Source organism: Ornithorhynchus anatinus, chromosome 15, assembly GCF_004115215.2.
Source record: "Ornithorhynchus anatinus isolate Pmale09 chromosome 15, mOrnAna1.pri.v4, whole genome shotgun sequence".
In the NCBI taxonomy this organism is placed as follows: Eukaryota; Metazoa; Chordata; class Mammalia; order Monotremata; family Ornithorhynchidae; genus Ornithorhynchus; species Ornithorhynchus anatinus.
Window position 1 is genome coordinate 14,780,363 of NC_041742.1, and position 14,364 is coordinate 14,794,726.

Sequence of the window (14,364 nt, forward strand, 5' to 3'; positions counted from 1 at the left end):
TCTTTGAGATGGAAAAAAGTTTCCCTCCAGGAAAGCGGTCGTCTGACACAAGCCTCTGGGTTCTGGGTTCATATCACGTGGCAGCTAAGGGGCAGAGCCGAGATTAGAACCCAGATCCTCTGACTCCCAGGCCTGGGCTCTTTCTACTAGGCCACGGGTTCACGCACATAATAGGAAGCAGCGTGGCCTAGTAGAAAGAGCCCAGGGCTGGGAGTCAGGGGAGTTGGGTTCTAATCCCGGCTCCGCCCCTTACCTGCCGTGTGATTTGGTTGTGTTATTTCACTTCTCTGGGCCTCAGTGCCTTCATCCGTAAAATGGGATTCAATGCCTCTCTCTCCTACTCAGACCGTGAGGCCAAGGTGGGACCCGCTTATCTTATAACTCCCCCAGCGCTTAGTACAGTGCTTGGCCCGGAGTAAGCGCTTAACAATTACCACAATTATTATTCTACTTATTTATTAGACCAGCCTGACGGTCACCGAGCGGGCTTTATGAAAAGGGAAACTCAATGGATTAATATAATCTTTCTCCAGGCTACTGGGAACCTGAGGCAGTTCCACACCGAAAGCAGGACATGCAGGGAAAACCTAATAATAATGATGATAATGAATAACTGTACTATTTGTTAAGCGCTTACTATGTGCCAAGCAGTCTACTGAGTGCCGGGGTTGATACAAGATAATCAGGTTAGACACGGTCCCTGTCCTCCCCCACAGGGCCCACAGAATTACTCCCCATTTTACAGATGAGGTAACCAGGGGCCGGAGGAAGAGAAATGACTTGCCCAAGATCACACAGCGGGCCAGTGGCAGAGGCGGAATTAGAACCCAGGTCCTTCCGACTCCCAGGCCCGGGCTCTATCCCCTAGACCACGCTGCTTCACGCTACTTCTGTCACCGGGGAGGAAATTTTTGGTTTCCTTTTATGACGGGATCTCACTCCCAACAATACATTCCGTTCTGTCCTCCTCCATCGACTTCCACCCCTTTATGACAGAGAAGAGCTGAAAAATCGCACTCCTGCCTACTCAACAACTGGAACAATAGGGCCGTGATTGAATAAATGAAAATCTACCCGCCGAATCGCCTCCTACTTGGAGAACTATCACTGAGTTGGAAACCGGTAAAAGCCCACAGAGCCCGTTGGAGGTGAAAGGCCTGGGGGATGGAGGTGGGAGGGGGTGGAATTATTTTAGGAACGATTTTGGCTCCAGCGCATTTTTTTTTTTTTTTTTTTTGCCAAGTCAACCTAGAATTATAACATAAAAATATCGATCCTTCTTTTGTGTTTCCAAGCAACTGCGCCGTGAAGGACCGGTCGCGGGGAGAAGTATTGACTCAGATTTCATTCGCACATGAATGAATTTTTAAAGATACATTTTGGAATATAAATATTTACCTTGCGAATTATGTTCCGAAACCTAAATATTAGGTATTAACGGCTCCTCTGGAGGGGGATGACAAATCTGTTTTGATCTCGGTCAGTGGATTTTCTGCCATCTGGAACACCACCAGATGTCCTGCTTTCCACCTCGGCGTTCGCAAAGAGCTTCGTCTGGGAAGTCTCCAGTTTCCATTTGTGAACGAACGGATATCTGAGGAAAAGAGAGGTCAGGTATTAACGCTTTTGGAATTAGTTACTCCGTCCCTCCGAGGTAAGGAGAGACGGATATGGCTCCTATTTTGCAGTTGAGAAAACTGAGGTCCAGAGGGGTTAAGCGACTCACCCGAGGTCACACAGCAGGCCAGGATCTGCCCTGGTACTAATGATAGTAATAATAATAAGAGTAATAATGGTGGTAATTGTTAAGCACTTACTATGTGCCAAGCACTCTACTACACACCGGGATAATTAATGTTGGTGTTTGTTAGGCGCTTACTATGTGCCGAGCACTGTTCTAAGCGCCGGGGGGAGATAGAGCGTCATCGGGTCGTCCCACGTGAGGCTCACGGTTAATCCCCATTTTACAGATGAGGTAACTGAGGCACAGAGAAGCGAAGTGACTCGCCCACAGTCACGCAGCTGACAAGCGGCAGAGCCGGGAGTCGAACCCATGACCTCTGACTCCGAAGCCCGGGCTCTTTCCACTGAGCCATAAAAGCTAATCAGGTCCCACCTGAAATAGAACGGAGAACAAGCAAGGAACCCCTATTTATAGTTGAGGGAAGGGAGCCTCAGAGAAGTGAAGTGACTTGCTCAAGGTCACGCGGCAGGCAAGTGGTGGAGTCAGGATTAGAACCCAGCTCCTCCGGCACCGAGGCCCGGGCTCTATCCACTAGGAAACACTGCTTCTCTATCCCCAGACTCTGTCCCCTGGCCAGCAGGAGAATCTATCAATTGGAGCCAACCCCACCCAGCTCAAAAATTCCCAAATCCCGTCAGGATCAAGATTCTCCATTACGGTGGGGCTTAAGGGTTTACTATGGGTCACGCTCTGTACTAAGCGTCGAGGTAAATACGAGACCATCGGGCTGGACATCATCCCTGTTGCACGTGCAACTCGCAGGCCAAAGAGGAGGGAGAACAGATGAGAAGCAGCTTAGCTTAGTGGACGGAGCCCAGGCCTGGGACTCAGAAGGACCTGAGTTCTAATCCTGGCTTGGCCACGTGACTGCTAGGCGGGCAAGTCACTTCACGTCTCTGCGCCTCGGTGACCTCATCTGTAAAACGGGGATAAGAGTGTGAGCCCCACGTGGGACAGGGACTGTGTCCAAGCTACTTAACTTGTATCTACCCCAATGTTTACAACAGTGCTTGGCATTTAGTAAGCACTTAACGAGTACCATGGGAAGCAGCGTGGCTCAGTGGAAAGAGCCCGGGCTTCGGAGTCAGAGATCATGGGTTCGACTCCCGGCTCTGCCGCTTGTCAGCTGTGTGACTGTGGGCGAGTCACTTAATTTCTCTGTGCCTCAGTTCCCTCATCTGTAAAATGGGGATGAAGACGGTGAGCCCCACGTGGGACAACCTCATTCCCTTGTATCTACTCCAGCACTGAGAACAGTGCTTGGCACATAGTAAGCGCTTAACAAATACCAACATTATAGCGTGGCTCAGTGGAAAGAGCACGGGCTTTGGAGTCAGGGCTCATGAGTTCGAATCCCAGCTCTGCCACTTGTCGGCTGTGTGACTGTGGGCGAGTCACTTAACTTCTCTGTGCCTCAGTTCCCTCATCTGTAAAATGGGGATTAAGACTGTGAGCCCCACGTGGGACAACCTGATTGCCCTATGTCTACCCCAGCGCTTAGAACAGTGCTCGGCACATAGTAAGCGCTTAACAAATACCAACATTATTATTATTATTATTATTATTATTATTATTAAAACAAAAGGTGCTCTGCGAAGCCTCTGCGAGCCGGGATCAGAACCCACGACCTCTGACTCCCAATCCCGGGCTCTTTCCACTCAGCCACATTGCTTCTCTTGTTTTTTACTATTACTATTATTTTACTATTACTATTATCACTATTAGTAGTAGTATTCATTCATTCAATCGCATTTAGTGAGCACTTAGTGCGCGCAGACCACTGTACTGAGCGCTTGGAAAGTACAATTCGGCAACAGATGGAGACAATCCCTACCCAAAGGGTTCAAAATCTCGAAGTCACCGAAGTAGTATTCGTTAAACACTTATTATGTTCCGGTCACTGTACTAAGCACCGGGGTAGATAAAAACTAATCAGCCCCCCAAGGGACTCACCATCTTAATCCCCATTTTACAGGTGAGGTAACTGAGGCCCAGAGAGGAGGAGTGACTCGCCCAAGGCCACCCAGCAGAAAAGTGGCAGAGCCGGGATTAGAACCCAGATCTTTCTGAATCCCAGGAAGGGGTTCTATCCACTAGACCAGGCTGCTTCCCACGGGTTTGGTTCATTGGAAATACGCCTGGACCCATTTTGAAGAGAGGGAAACTGAGGCACGGCATTCTCGGGACAGAGCTGGTGTTCGAACTCAGAGCCGACCTCCCGTCACTGGAGATGAGCGCTCAAGGCGGCGGAACGGCTTCCCGACCCCATAGTAGGGGAAGCAGCTTGGCTCAGACGAATGAGCCTGGGCTTCGGAGTCAGAGGTCATGGGTTCCATTCCCGGCTCTGCCACCTGTCAGCTGTGTGACGGTGGGCGAGTCGCTTCACTTCTCTGGGCCTCAGTTACCTCATCTGTAAAATGGGGATTAACCGTGAGCCTCACGTGGGACGACCCGATGACCCTCTATCTACCCCAGTGCTTAGAACAGTGCTCTGCACATAGTAAGCGCTTAACAAATACCAACATTATTACAGTAGACACATTCCCTGCTCTGGTCTGCCTCCCCCGCTCAAGACTGTAAGCTCGCTGTGGGCAGAGAATGTGAATCTGTTTACTGTTACACTGTACTCTCCCAATCGCTTAGTACAGTGCTCCGCACACAGTAAGTGCTGAATAAATAGGGCTGCATAAATGAAATGAACGAATTTAAGCGCTTACTATGTGCCAAGCACTGTACAAAGCACCGGGGTAGATACGAGAATCCAGACTCTCTAGGGCAGGCCTTTGCCTTTCGCTCATTCATTCATTCAGCCGTATTTACTGAGCGCTTCCCGTACGCAGAGCACCGCACTAAGCGCTTGGGAGAGTAAAAGAGAAAAATAAACGGACGCGTTCCCGGCGGCTTCTCGTCCGCCCGGATAGGGGTGGAAAATCGGGAGGCTACCGCCCAGGACGGATAATGAATGCTGGAGAGGAGTTTCAACCTGAGGGTGACAGGACAAGTGAAGTTCTCTCGGGGCCAAGACAGACTCTTGTATTTAACATTTCCCGTGACAGGCCCGATGATGGAACGGCCTTCGCAAATAACACCGAACTGGGGAACAATATGGAAAAGACTCTCAGAATTCAAATTAACCTTGGCAAATGGGAGAAAAGTCCTCCAACTCCAGGCTTCCGGGGAAGCGGAGAACAAAAGGCTCGGCGCCCACTTGGGCTCCTTTCAATCGATCGACCGGATTTCTCATGCGTTCGGTCGTTTAATCGTGTCTGCTCAGCGCTGACTGCGTGCAGAGCACTGGAATAAGCGCTTAGGAGAGTCCAATATAACAATTAACATATTCCCCGCCCCCGAGGAGCGTACGGTCTAAGCAATTATCTCGCGCGGAGCACCGTACTAAGCACCGGTCTTTAAAATACACACATAAATAGAGATATATTCGCATGTGCTGTGGGGAAGTGAGGAAGGACGCAGGAAGGGAGCACGTCGGGGCGACGCGGGAGGGAGCGGGGGAAGAGGAGAAGAGGGTTTAGTCAGGGAAGGCTTCTTGGAGGAGACGGGCCTTCAATCGGCTTCGAAGCGAGGGAGAGCAATTAACCGATATGAGGAGGGAGGGGGTTCCAGGCCAGAGGCAGGAGGTGGGCGAGGGGTCGGCGAGACGGACGAGAGGGAGGTACAGGGCGAAGGTTACCGTTGAAGAGCCGCGTTCGAGCTCCTGACACCCACGCCCGCGCAAAGTTTTCACCGTTTCATTTAAGCGGCTGGACCTCCTTGCCCAGATCTCTCTTCCAGAAGATTAAAGAAACAGGAAGGCCTGTTCTCCTTAAAATAAATCCCATTTAAATCCACCGTGCCTATTTCAAGGAGTGACTTTGCTTACTTCCATCTGGTTGGGGCTGTATAGTATAATTACAGCGTGCACACTCTTGTGTACAAGGTGCTTCAAATGGGGAGCGCCTCTTACCTCACGTACTCTACGGTTGCTATGGGGATCACACATCTATTTATACATTTAAATGAAACGGTTGACTTGGAAATGGAAATAAAAACATAGAGTGGTCCACAATGAACCCTGGAGAGGGCAGAGGAAACAATCGTTTCGGTGCGGCTCCGTTTAACCTCCCAGGGAAAATCAGGCTCAAATACGACGGCGTGCGATCCCGAAATGAGCTTTCTCTGGACACGCAATTAAAAACTGCTGTCGGGGCTTCATTTTTATCTTAGCTTCCATCACAGTTCAAGATTACCAACGTTTCCATAAAGGCTCTCCCGCTAGCTAACGTACGCTGACTCCAAAACCTCTGCTGAAAACCGGAAAACAAACCTACGGCATTCTACGACGAAAACTACGAACGATAAATTCGATTTCATCACGAAACAGGTTTCTCCAGGGAGGTTAAAAAAAAAAAAAAGCTTGATAAGGAGGTGTGGATCTGGAGAGGTGGGAAAAATCCGACCGCATCCTCTGCCTAAATCCCTCTAGACCGTAAGCTCGTTGTGGGCAGGGAATACGTTGCTTATACTGTTCTACCGTACTCTCCCAAACGTTTAGTACAGTACTCTGCACGCGGTAAGCTCTCGATAAATACGACTGACCGGCGGGCTGACTAAATAAATATCCACCAGGAGGCTGCAGATGTGAAATGATGACCCATCAATCACGCAACGATATGTATCGAGCTTTCACCGTATGCCAGACACTGTAACAAGCACTCGGGAGAGGACAACAGAATTAGCTGACACATACCCTGCCCACAACGAACTTACAGTCCAGAGGAGGAGACAGACTTAAAAATAAGTAAACGAACCCCCAAAACTCATAATTTCTATTGTAGAGAGGCGATACAGTCTAACGGAAAGGGTATGAAGTCCAGACTCCCCATTACTAGTTAATAATGATTAATACCGTTATCACTCATCTATACAAATGAATCGATCAATGGCATTTATTTATTGCGGACGATGGGCGGAGCACTGCACTAGGCGCTTGGGAGAGTACAAGGCGACGGAATCAACGGACACGTTCCCTGTGCGTACCAAGCACACAGCTCGAGGGGGAGAGGGACATTAATATCTATAATTAATAGTGTATAATTTAAAGATAAGTCCCTAAATAATATCATTGTCTACTGTGGGTTATCAGATGTGTGCATGTCACCTCCCCTTGTAAAAGATGGCTAAATCCTGGTCCCCGTCACGAAAACCCTGTGGACCACGAACCTGTCTGGAGGAGCTGACAGTAGCTGGCATGGCGCCACTTGGCTGGATGACCTTGGGCAAGTCATTTCACTCCTCTGGGCCTCAGCTACCTCATCTGGAAAATGGGGATTGAGACCGTGAGCCTCATACGGGAAAGGGACGGCGTTCAACTCGATCTGCCTGTATCCACCCCAGCGCTTATTAATAATAATAATAATGTTGGTATTTGTTAAGCGCTTACTAAGCGCTCTAAGCGCTGGGGTAGATACAGGGGAATCAGGTTGTCCCACGTGGGGCTCACAGTCTTCATCCCCATTTTCCAGATGAGGGAACCCAGGCCCAGAGAAGTGAAGTGACTCGCCGACAGTCACAGAGCTGACAAGTGGCAGAGCTGGGATTCGAACTCATGACCTCTGACTTCAGTGCCTGACACAAAGTTAAGCACTTTAGCGTTGTCGCAATCATCGCCCGCGCTCCGTCTCGCTTGACTGCCGTGTTGCCACCGGGGCACGTAGGTGGTGTGGGCATTCACAGTCACGGGGCACCTACTTTTGGAAGAATTAAAAGTCAGTAGAGAGCGAGGAGCACGGAGTAGTAGCCAGGCCACGGACCTCCAAGTCAGAAGGGCACGGGTTCTAATCCCAACTGCGCCACTTGTCTGCCGCGTCACCTTGGGCAAGCCGCTTCACCTCTCGGGGCCTCGGTTCCCTCATCTGTCAAATGGGGATTGAGACTGCGAGCCCGCTGTGTGACGGGGACTGTGTCCAACATGATTTGCTCGTATCCACCCCAGTGCCAGACACATAATAAGCGCTTAACAAATATCATCATCATCATCATCTTCATTATACTGCACTTTCCCAAGCCCTCAGTACAGTGCTGCGCACATAGTAAGTCCTCACTTGATGGGATGATGTACAGTAGATAACTTTGAATCTTATTTAATGTATCTGTAGCTCAAAAATAGGGTTGAAATATGGAAGTCATTATTAATAATTATTATTATATTTATATTGTTATATTAGTATAATATATTATTTTATACTATTATTGTATTATTATATTTTATTATTATTATGGTACTTAAGTACTTACCAAGTGCCAAGCACTGTTCTAAGCACTGGGGTGGATACAAGTTAATCAGGTTGGACACAGTTCCTGTCCTACAAGGGGGTCACATCGAGAGTGACCTTTTACAAGAGGGAAATGAATCCCAGAGAAATTAAGTGATTTGCCCAAGATTCCTTCATTCAGTAGTATTTATTGAGCGCTTACTATGTGCAGAGCACTGTACTAAGCGCTTGGAATGTACAAGTCGGCAACAGATAGAGACAATCCCTGCCCATTGACGGGCTTACAGTCTAATCGACATAGAAGACAAGCGGAGGAGCTGGGATTAGAACCCTCAACCTCTATTACCATCAGTATCCTTTTTTATCTAGGCCTCAGTTTTTCCATCTCTAAAATTGGCAGATCACATCGGAGTGATTGGCCCAAGATCCCACAGAAGACAAATGGTGGAGCTGGGATTAGAACCCACAACCTCTATTACTATCAATACCCTTTTTATCTAGGCCTCGGTTTCTTCATCTCTAAAATTGGTAGAAGACACCGGAGTGATTGGCCCCAGATCCCATAGAAGACAAGTGGTGGAGCTGGGATTAGGACCCACAACCTCTATTACTATCATTATCTTTTTCATCTAGGCCTCAGTTTCTTCATCTCTAAAATTGGTAGAAGACATCGGCTCTCCCTCCCTTTTAGGCTCTGAGCTCAGTGTGGGGCAGAGACTGTCTAATCTGATCGTCTGGTAACTAAACCCGATGCTTAATACAGCGTTGGGCCTTAATAAATAGCCTTGTTGTTATCAACACCTGTCTCCCACTCTAGATTATGAACTCGCTGTGGGCAGGGAACATGTCTACCAACTCTGTAGCACTGTACTCTCCCAAGCGCTTAGTACGATGCTCTGACACAGTAAGTGCTCAATATATATCACTATTTGGTGTCCAAGGGACGTCAAACAATCGGTGGCAAAACTGAAGTACAATTCTGTCACCTTCATTCCCTTCATTCATCCCGACTCGCAGCCCCACAGAATTTATGTACCTATCTGTAATTGATTGAGTTACATTAATTTCCGTCTCCCCCTCTAGATCATAAGCTCGCTATGGTCAGGGAACCTATCTGTTATATTGCTAAATCCGACTCTCCCAAGTGCTTAGTACAGCGCTGAATAAGTAGGATTAACTGACGGATTTAACTGCTTTGGCTCTAGAATGACTAGTTCTGAAGGGTCTCGTTCATGAATAACCCTTCTTTACTCAATTGTGCAAGCCTCTCTAACCTCTACCTTTGCACAATAAAATCCCGAATCTTGGGCCGTAGCGGCAAGGCTCAGGATCAACCCAGGAGTTCGGTTCACGGGCTCCAACCGCTGTCTCCCATTTTGCCTCGGGCAGGCTCAGAGGTGAGAAAGGGGAGAGCGAACAAAGAGAAAATAATGCAATCTGTGTGAACAGCGATGCCATTTCAGGAGTTTGTGTGTGTGTGTGTGTGTATATATATATATATATATATACATATATATGTCATTTAGCATTTTCACGTATTTCTAGGATATATATATATATATATATATATATATATATATATCCTAGAAATACGTGAAAATGCTATATATATATATCCTAGAAATACGTGAAAATGCTAAATGACAAAAGGACACTGTCCATGACTGCAATCACATTAGGAGCCTCAAAAGAAGTCAGAGCACCCCAAGAGAAAAGCTGGTAACGACACCATCGGAGCGACAAAGAAAACTGGAAAGTAAAATTTCTAAACCACACGCCACCTCCCTCTGTTGAACCTGGGAATGTTTTTTGTGCAACATGAGAACAGCTTAGCAGATAAGCAGTGGTGCCTAACGGAGAGAGCACGGGCCTGAGAGTGGGAAGGACCTGGGTTCTAATCCAGGCTCCGCCTCTTGTCTGCTGGGTGACCTTAGGCAGGTCTTTTCACTGCTCTGTGCCTCAGTTCCTTCATCTGGAAAATGGAGATAAAGACTGTGAACCTTAGGCGGACAGGGACTATGTCCATCCTGATTATTTTAAACCTACCCCAGTGCTTAGAAGAGTGCCTGGCACCTAGTCAGAGCTGGACAAATGCTACTGTTATTATTATTATATTGTTAAAAGGAGGGGAGAGGAACGCATTTTTGTTTATGGTATGTTCATTCTTAGCTTCGGGGAAGTTCCTAAGAACGTTCTATAGGAAAAGCGACAGTTTCCTAATTATGCCTGGCCTACAGGGATGGAACTGTATTTCAATAATTCAATCAGATTTAGGTGCTTGAGAGAATAAAACATAACAGAGTTGGTAGACATATTCCCTGCCCACAGTGGGTTTTATTTCTTTTACGTACATATCTATCATTTATTTATTTCTACTAATGTAAGCCTCCCCTTCTGGAATATAAGCTCCTTGTGGTCGGGGAATGTCTTTTATATTGTTCTACTGTCCTCTCCAAAGCACTTAAGTGCTCAATAAATAATAATGTTGGTATTTGTTAAGCGTTTACTATGTGCAGAGCACTGTTCTAAGCTCTGGGATAGATACAGGGTAATCAGGTCATCCCACATGAGGCTCACAGTCAATCCCCATTTTACAGATGAGGTAACTGAGGCAGAGAGAAGTGAAGGGACTCGCCTACCGTCACACAGCTGACAAGTGGCAGAGCCGGGACTCGAACCCATGACCTCTGATTCCCAAGTCTGGGCTCTTTCCACTGAGCCACGCTGCTTCTCTACAACTGCCTGACTAGAAAAACCACTTCCCTTGTTCACAGGCCCCTGCTCGATTCACTAGGGCATGCTGCTTACTCCGCGCAGAGCACTGTACTAAGTGTTTGGGAGAGTAATAATAATGATGGCATTTGTTAAGCGCTTACTACATGCAAAGCACTGTTCTAAGCGCTGGGGGTAGTACAAGAGAATCAGGGTGTCCCACACAGGGCTCACGGACTTCATCCCCATTTTACAGATGAGGGAACCGAGGCCTAGAGAAGTTAAGTGACTCGCCCAAAGTCACACAGCTGACAGGTGGCAGAAGCGGAATTAGAACCCGTGACCTCTGACTCCCGAGCACGGAAGAATTGAGAGACACATTCCTAGACCAAAGGCACCTCTCTTTAGATGCGACTCCCTAATTCAGGAAGAAGATCAGGGGATCATCATGGAAGATCACCTGATAGTAATAATAATAATAATGTTGGTATTTGTTAAAGCGCTTACGATGTGCAGAGCACTGTTCTAAGCGCTGGGGTAGATACAGGGTCATCGGGTTGTCCCACGTGAGGCTCACAGTCTTAATCCCCATTTTACAGATGAGGGAACTGAGGCCCAGAGAAGTGAAGTGACTTGCCCACAGTCACACAGGAGCCAGGATTCAAACCCATGACCTCTGACTCCCAAGCCCGGGCTCTTTCCACTCAGCCACGCTGATAGGTGCAGAGGGGGGAAATGAGCGGGGTTTAATGGTATCTATTAAGTCTTTGTTATGTGCCAGGCACTGTACTAAGCACTGGGGCAACGAGACCGGACACAGTCCATGCCCCAGATGGAGCTCAAAGTCTAATGTCCCACGTTGCAAAGGAGGGAACAGAGACACAGAGAAGTTAAGAGACTGGCGCAAGGTCACACAGCAGGCAAGTGGCGGATCTGGGATTGGAACCCAGGTCCTCTCCTTCCCAGGCCTGTGCTCCTTCCTCTAGACCCCTGTGCTTCTCAATTAAGTGTACTTCGCGCTCTCCTTCTGAACTAACTCTATGAGTAGTCCAATCACCTTTCCGCCTGAAAAACCACACTTTTTACCCTTTATGAGTAATGTCTTTGTCAGTGGGCTTTCAGATCACGCTGGAAGCCAGAAGGACCTGGGTTCTAATCCCGGCTCTGCCTTCTGTCAGTTGCTTGAGCTTGGACAAATCAGTTTACTCAGTTCCCTCACCTGTAAAATGGGGATTAAGACATTGAGACCCTTGAGGGACAAAGATTTATGTCCAAGCTGATTCGCTTGGATCCGCCCCAGCATTTAGAACAGTGCCTGGCACATAGTAAGTGCTTAACAAATAGCATTATTATTACTATTATCATCATCATTATTATTATTATGCAACCTGACTAGCTCGTATCTACCCCAGAGCTTAGAATAGTGCCTGGTATGTAGTAAATGCTTAACAAATACCATAATTATTATCATCATTATTAACGTTATCCAACCTGAATACCATGGATCTCCCCCAGCGCTTAGAACAGTGCCTGGCACACAGGAAGCGCTTAACAAATAGTATTATTATCACTATTATCATCATTATTATTATTATCCAACCTGAGTAGCTCGTATCTACCCCAGCGCTTACAATAGTGCCTGGTATGTAGTAAATGCTTATCAAATACCGTAATTATTATCATCATTATTATCGTTATCCAACCTGCATACCATGGATCTCCCCCAGTGCTTTGAACAGTGCCTGGCACATAGTAAGCGCTTAACAAATAGCAATTATTATTACTATTATTGTCATTATTATTATTATCCAATCTGATTACCTTTTATCTACTCCAGCGCTTAGAACAGTTGTTCATCCCCATGATTCTATTTATTGCTATTGTTCTTGTCTGTCCGTCTCCCCCGATTAGACTGTACGCCCGTCAGAGGGCAGGGACTGTCTCCGTCTGTTACCCATTTGTCCATTCCAAGCGCTTAGTACAGTGCTCTGCACATAGTAAGCGCCCAATAAATACTATTGAATGAATGAATGAATGAATAGTGCCTGGCACTTATAAAGCGCTTAACAAATACCACGGTCATCATTATTACTATTCTAACTATTATTATTATCCACCCTAATTACCTTGTATCTACCCCGGTGTTCAGAATAGCGCTTGGCACATCGTAGCGCTTAACCAATACCACAATCATCATCACTATTATAACTATAGAGAAGGAGCGTGGCCCATACTTGGCACATACTTGGCACATCGTAGCGCTTAACGAATACCACAGTCATCATCACTACTATAACTATAGAGAAGCAGCGTGGCTCAGTGGAAAGAGCACGGGCTTGGGAGTCAGAGGTCATGGGTTCGAATCCCGGCTCTGCCACTCGTCAGCTGTGTGACTGTGGCCAAGTCACTTAACTTCTCTCTGCCTCAGTTACCTCATCTGTCAAATGGGGATTAACTGTGAGCCTCACATGGGACAACCTGATTACCCTGTATCTACGCCAGCTCTCTTAGAACAGTGCTCGGCACATAGTAAGCGCTTAACAAATACCAACATTATCATTATCATTATTAACTATTATTATTATCCAACCTCATTACCTTGTATCTACCCCACTGTTCAGAACCATGCTTGGCACATATGAAGCGCTTTAACAAATATCATTTTTTTTAAACGAGAGCCCCTTCCAGCTCTGGGTGGGCAAGTGGCAACGTGGAGAGCAGACCCGTTCTCCTTCAGAGGTTAATCTTCGCCCTTATGGCGAGGCCAGGGGTTCCAGAATCTTTCCGCCGTCCAACCACCCAGTCTAGTCCGCTACATCCTTCAGCTCCACCAGGAATTTCCCGCTCGGAAGTCCCTCGGGGAGCCGGCCGCTAGTCGGAAGAGACGGACACCCAGGTGACTTAGTGGACGAGGGGAGAAGAGAGAGTCCCCCCCCCCCCCCCGATGCTAGCGTGTGAACGCAAGGGATCTCAGCTAGCTCCCTCCCCGACTTTGCCGTTTTTACCTCCGAGTCATTAAAAGAATTGGATAGATTGCCTGGCGCGGAGAAGTTTTAAGTGTGCGGTAATTTATTCCTCTCGCCTTTGCGGTAAGCATGGTCATTAATTCTTGAAATCTCTAAACACGGTCCTTTTTTAAAAAAAGAATTTCCATAGTTAATGATGTTTACCCTTTAAAGAGGAAGAGATCTGCTTGGTGCACAGGTTTGCTTCCAGCCTTCTGTGCAGGCTGGGTACGGTGGGGAGACGCAGGAGGGATGGGGGAAAAAAACCTCTGAAATCAGGGAAGGGGGAGGTAGGAGCTGAAGACACCCAAGGAGCGTGGCTCAGTGGAAAGAGCAGGGCCCTCGGAGTCGGAGGACCTGGGTTCTAATCCCCTGTCTGTGTGTGACCTCGGGCGAATCATTTCACTTCTTGGCACCTCATTTCCCTCATCTATCAAACGGGGATTAAGACCATGAGGCCCAAGTGGGACATGGACAGTGACCAACCTCATACGGACCCCAGAGCTTAGTACAGTGTCTGGCGCACAGTAAGCCCTCGACAAACACCATTAAACAACAACAGAAAAAACCCCCACTTCCTCAGTGCTCCCCGGTCAGCCCCTCAGCCTCTGAGGGGGACCGATGCAAATGTAAT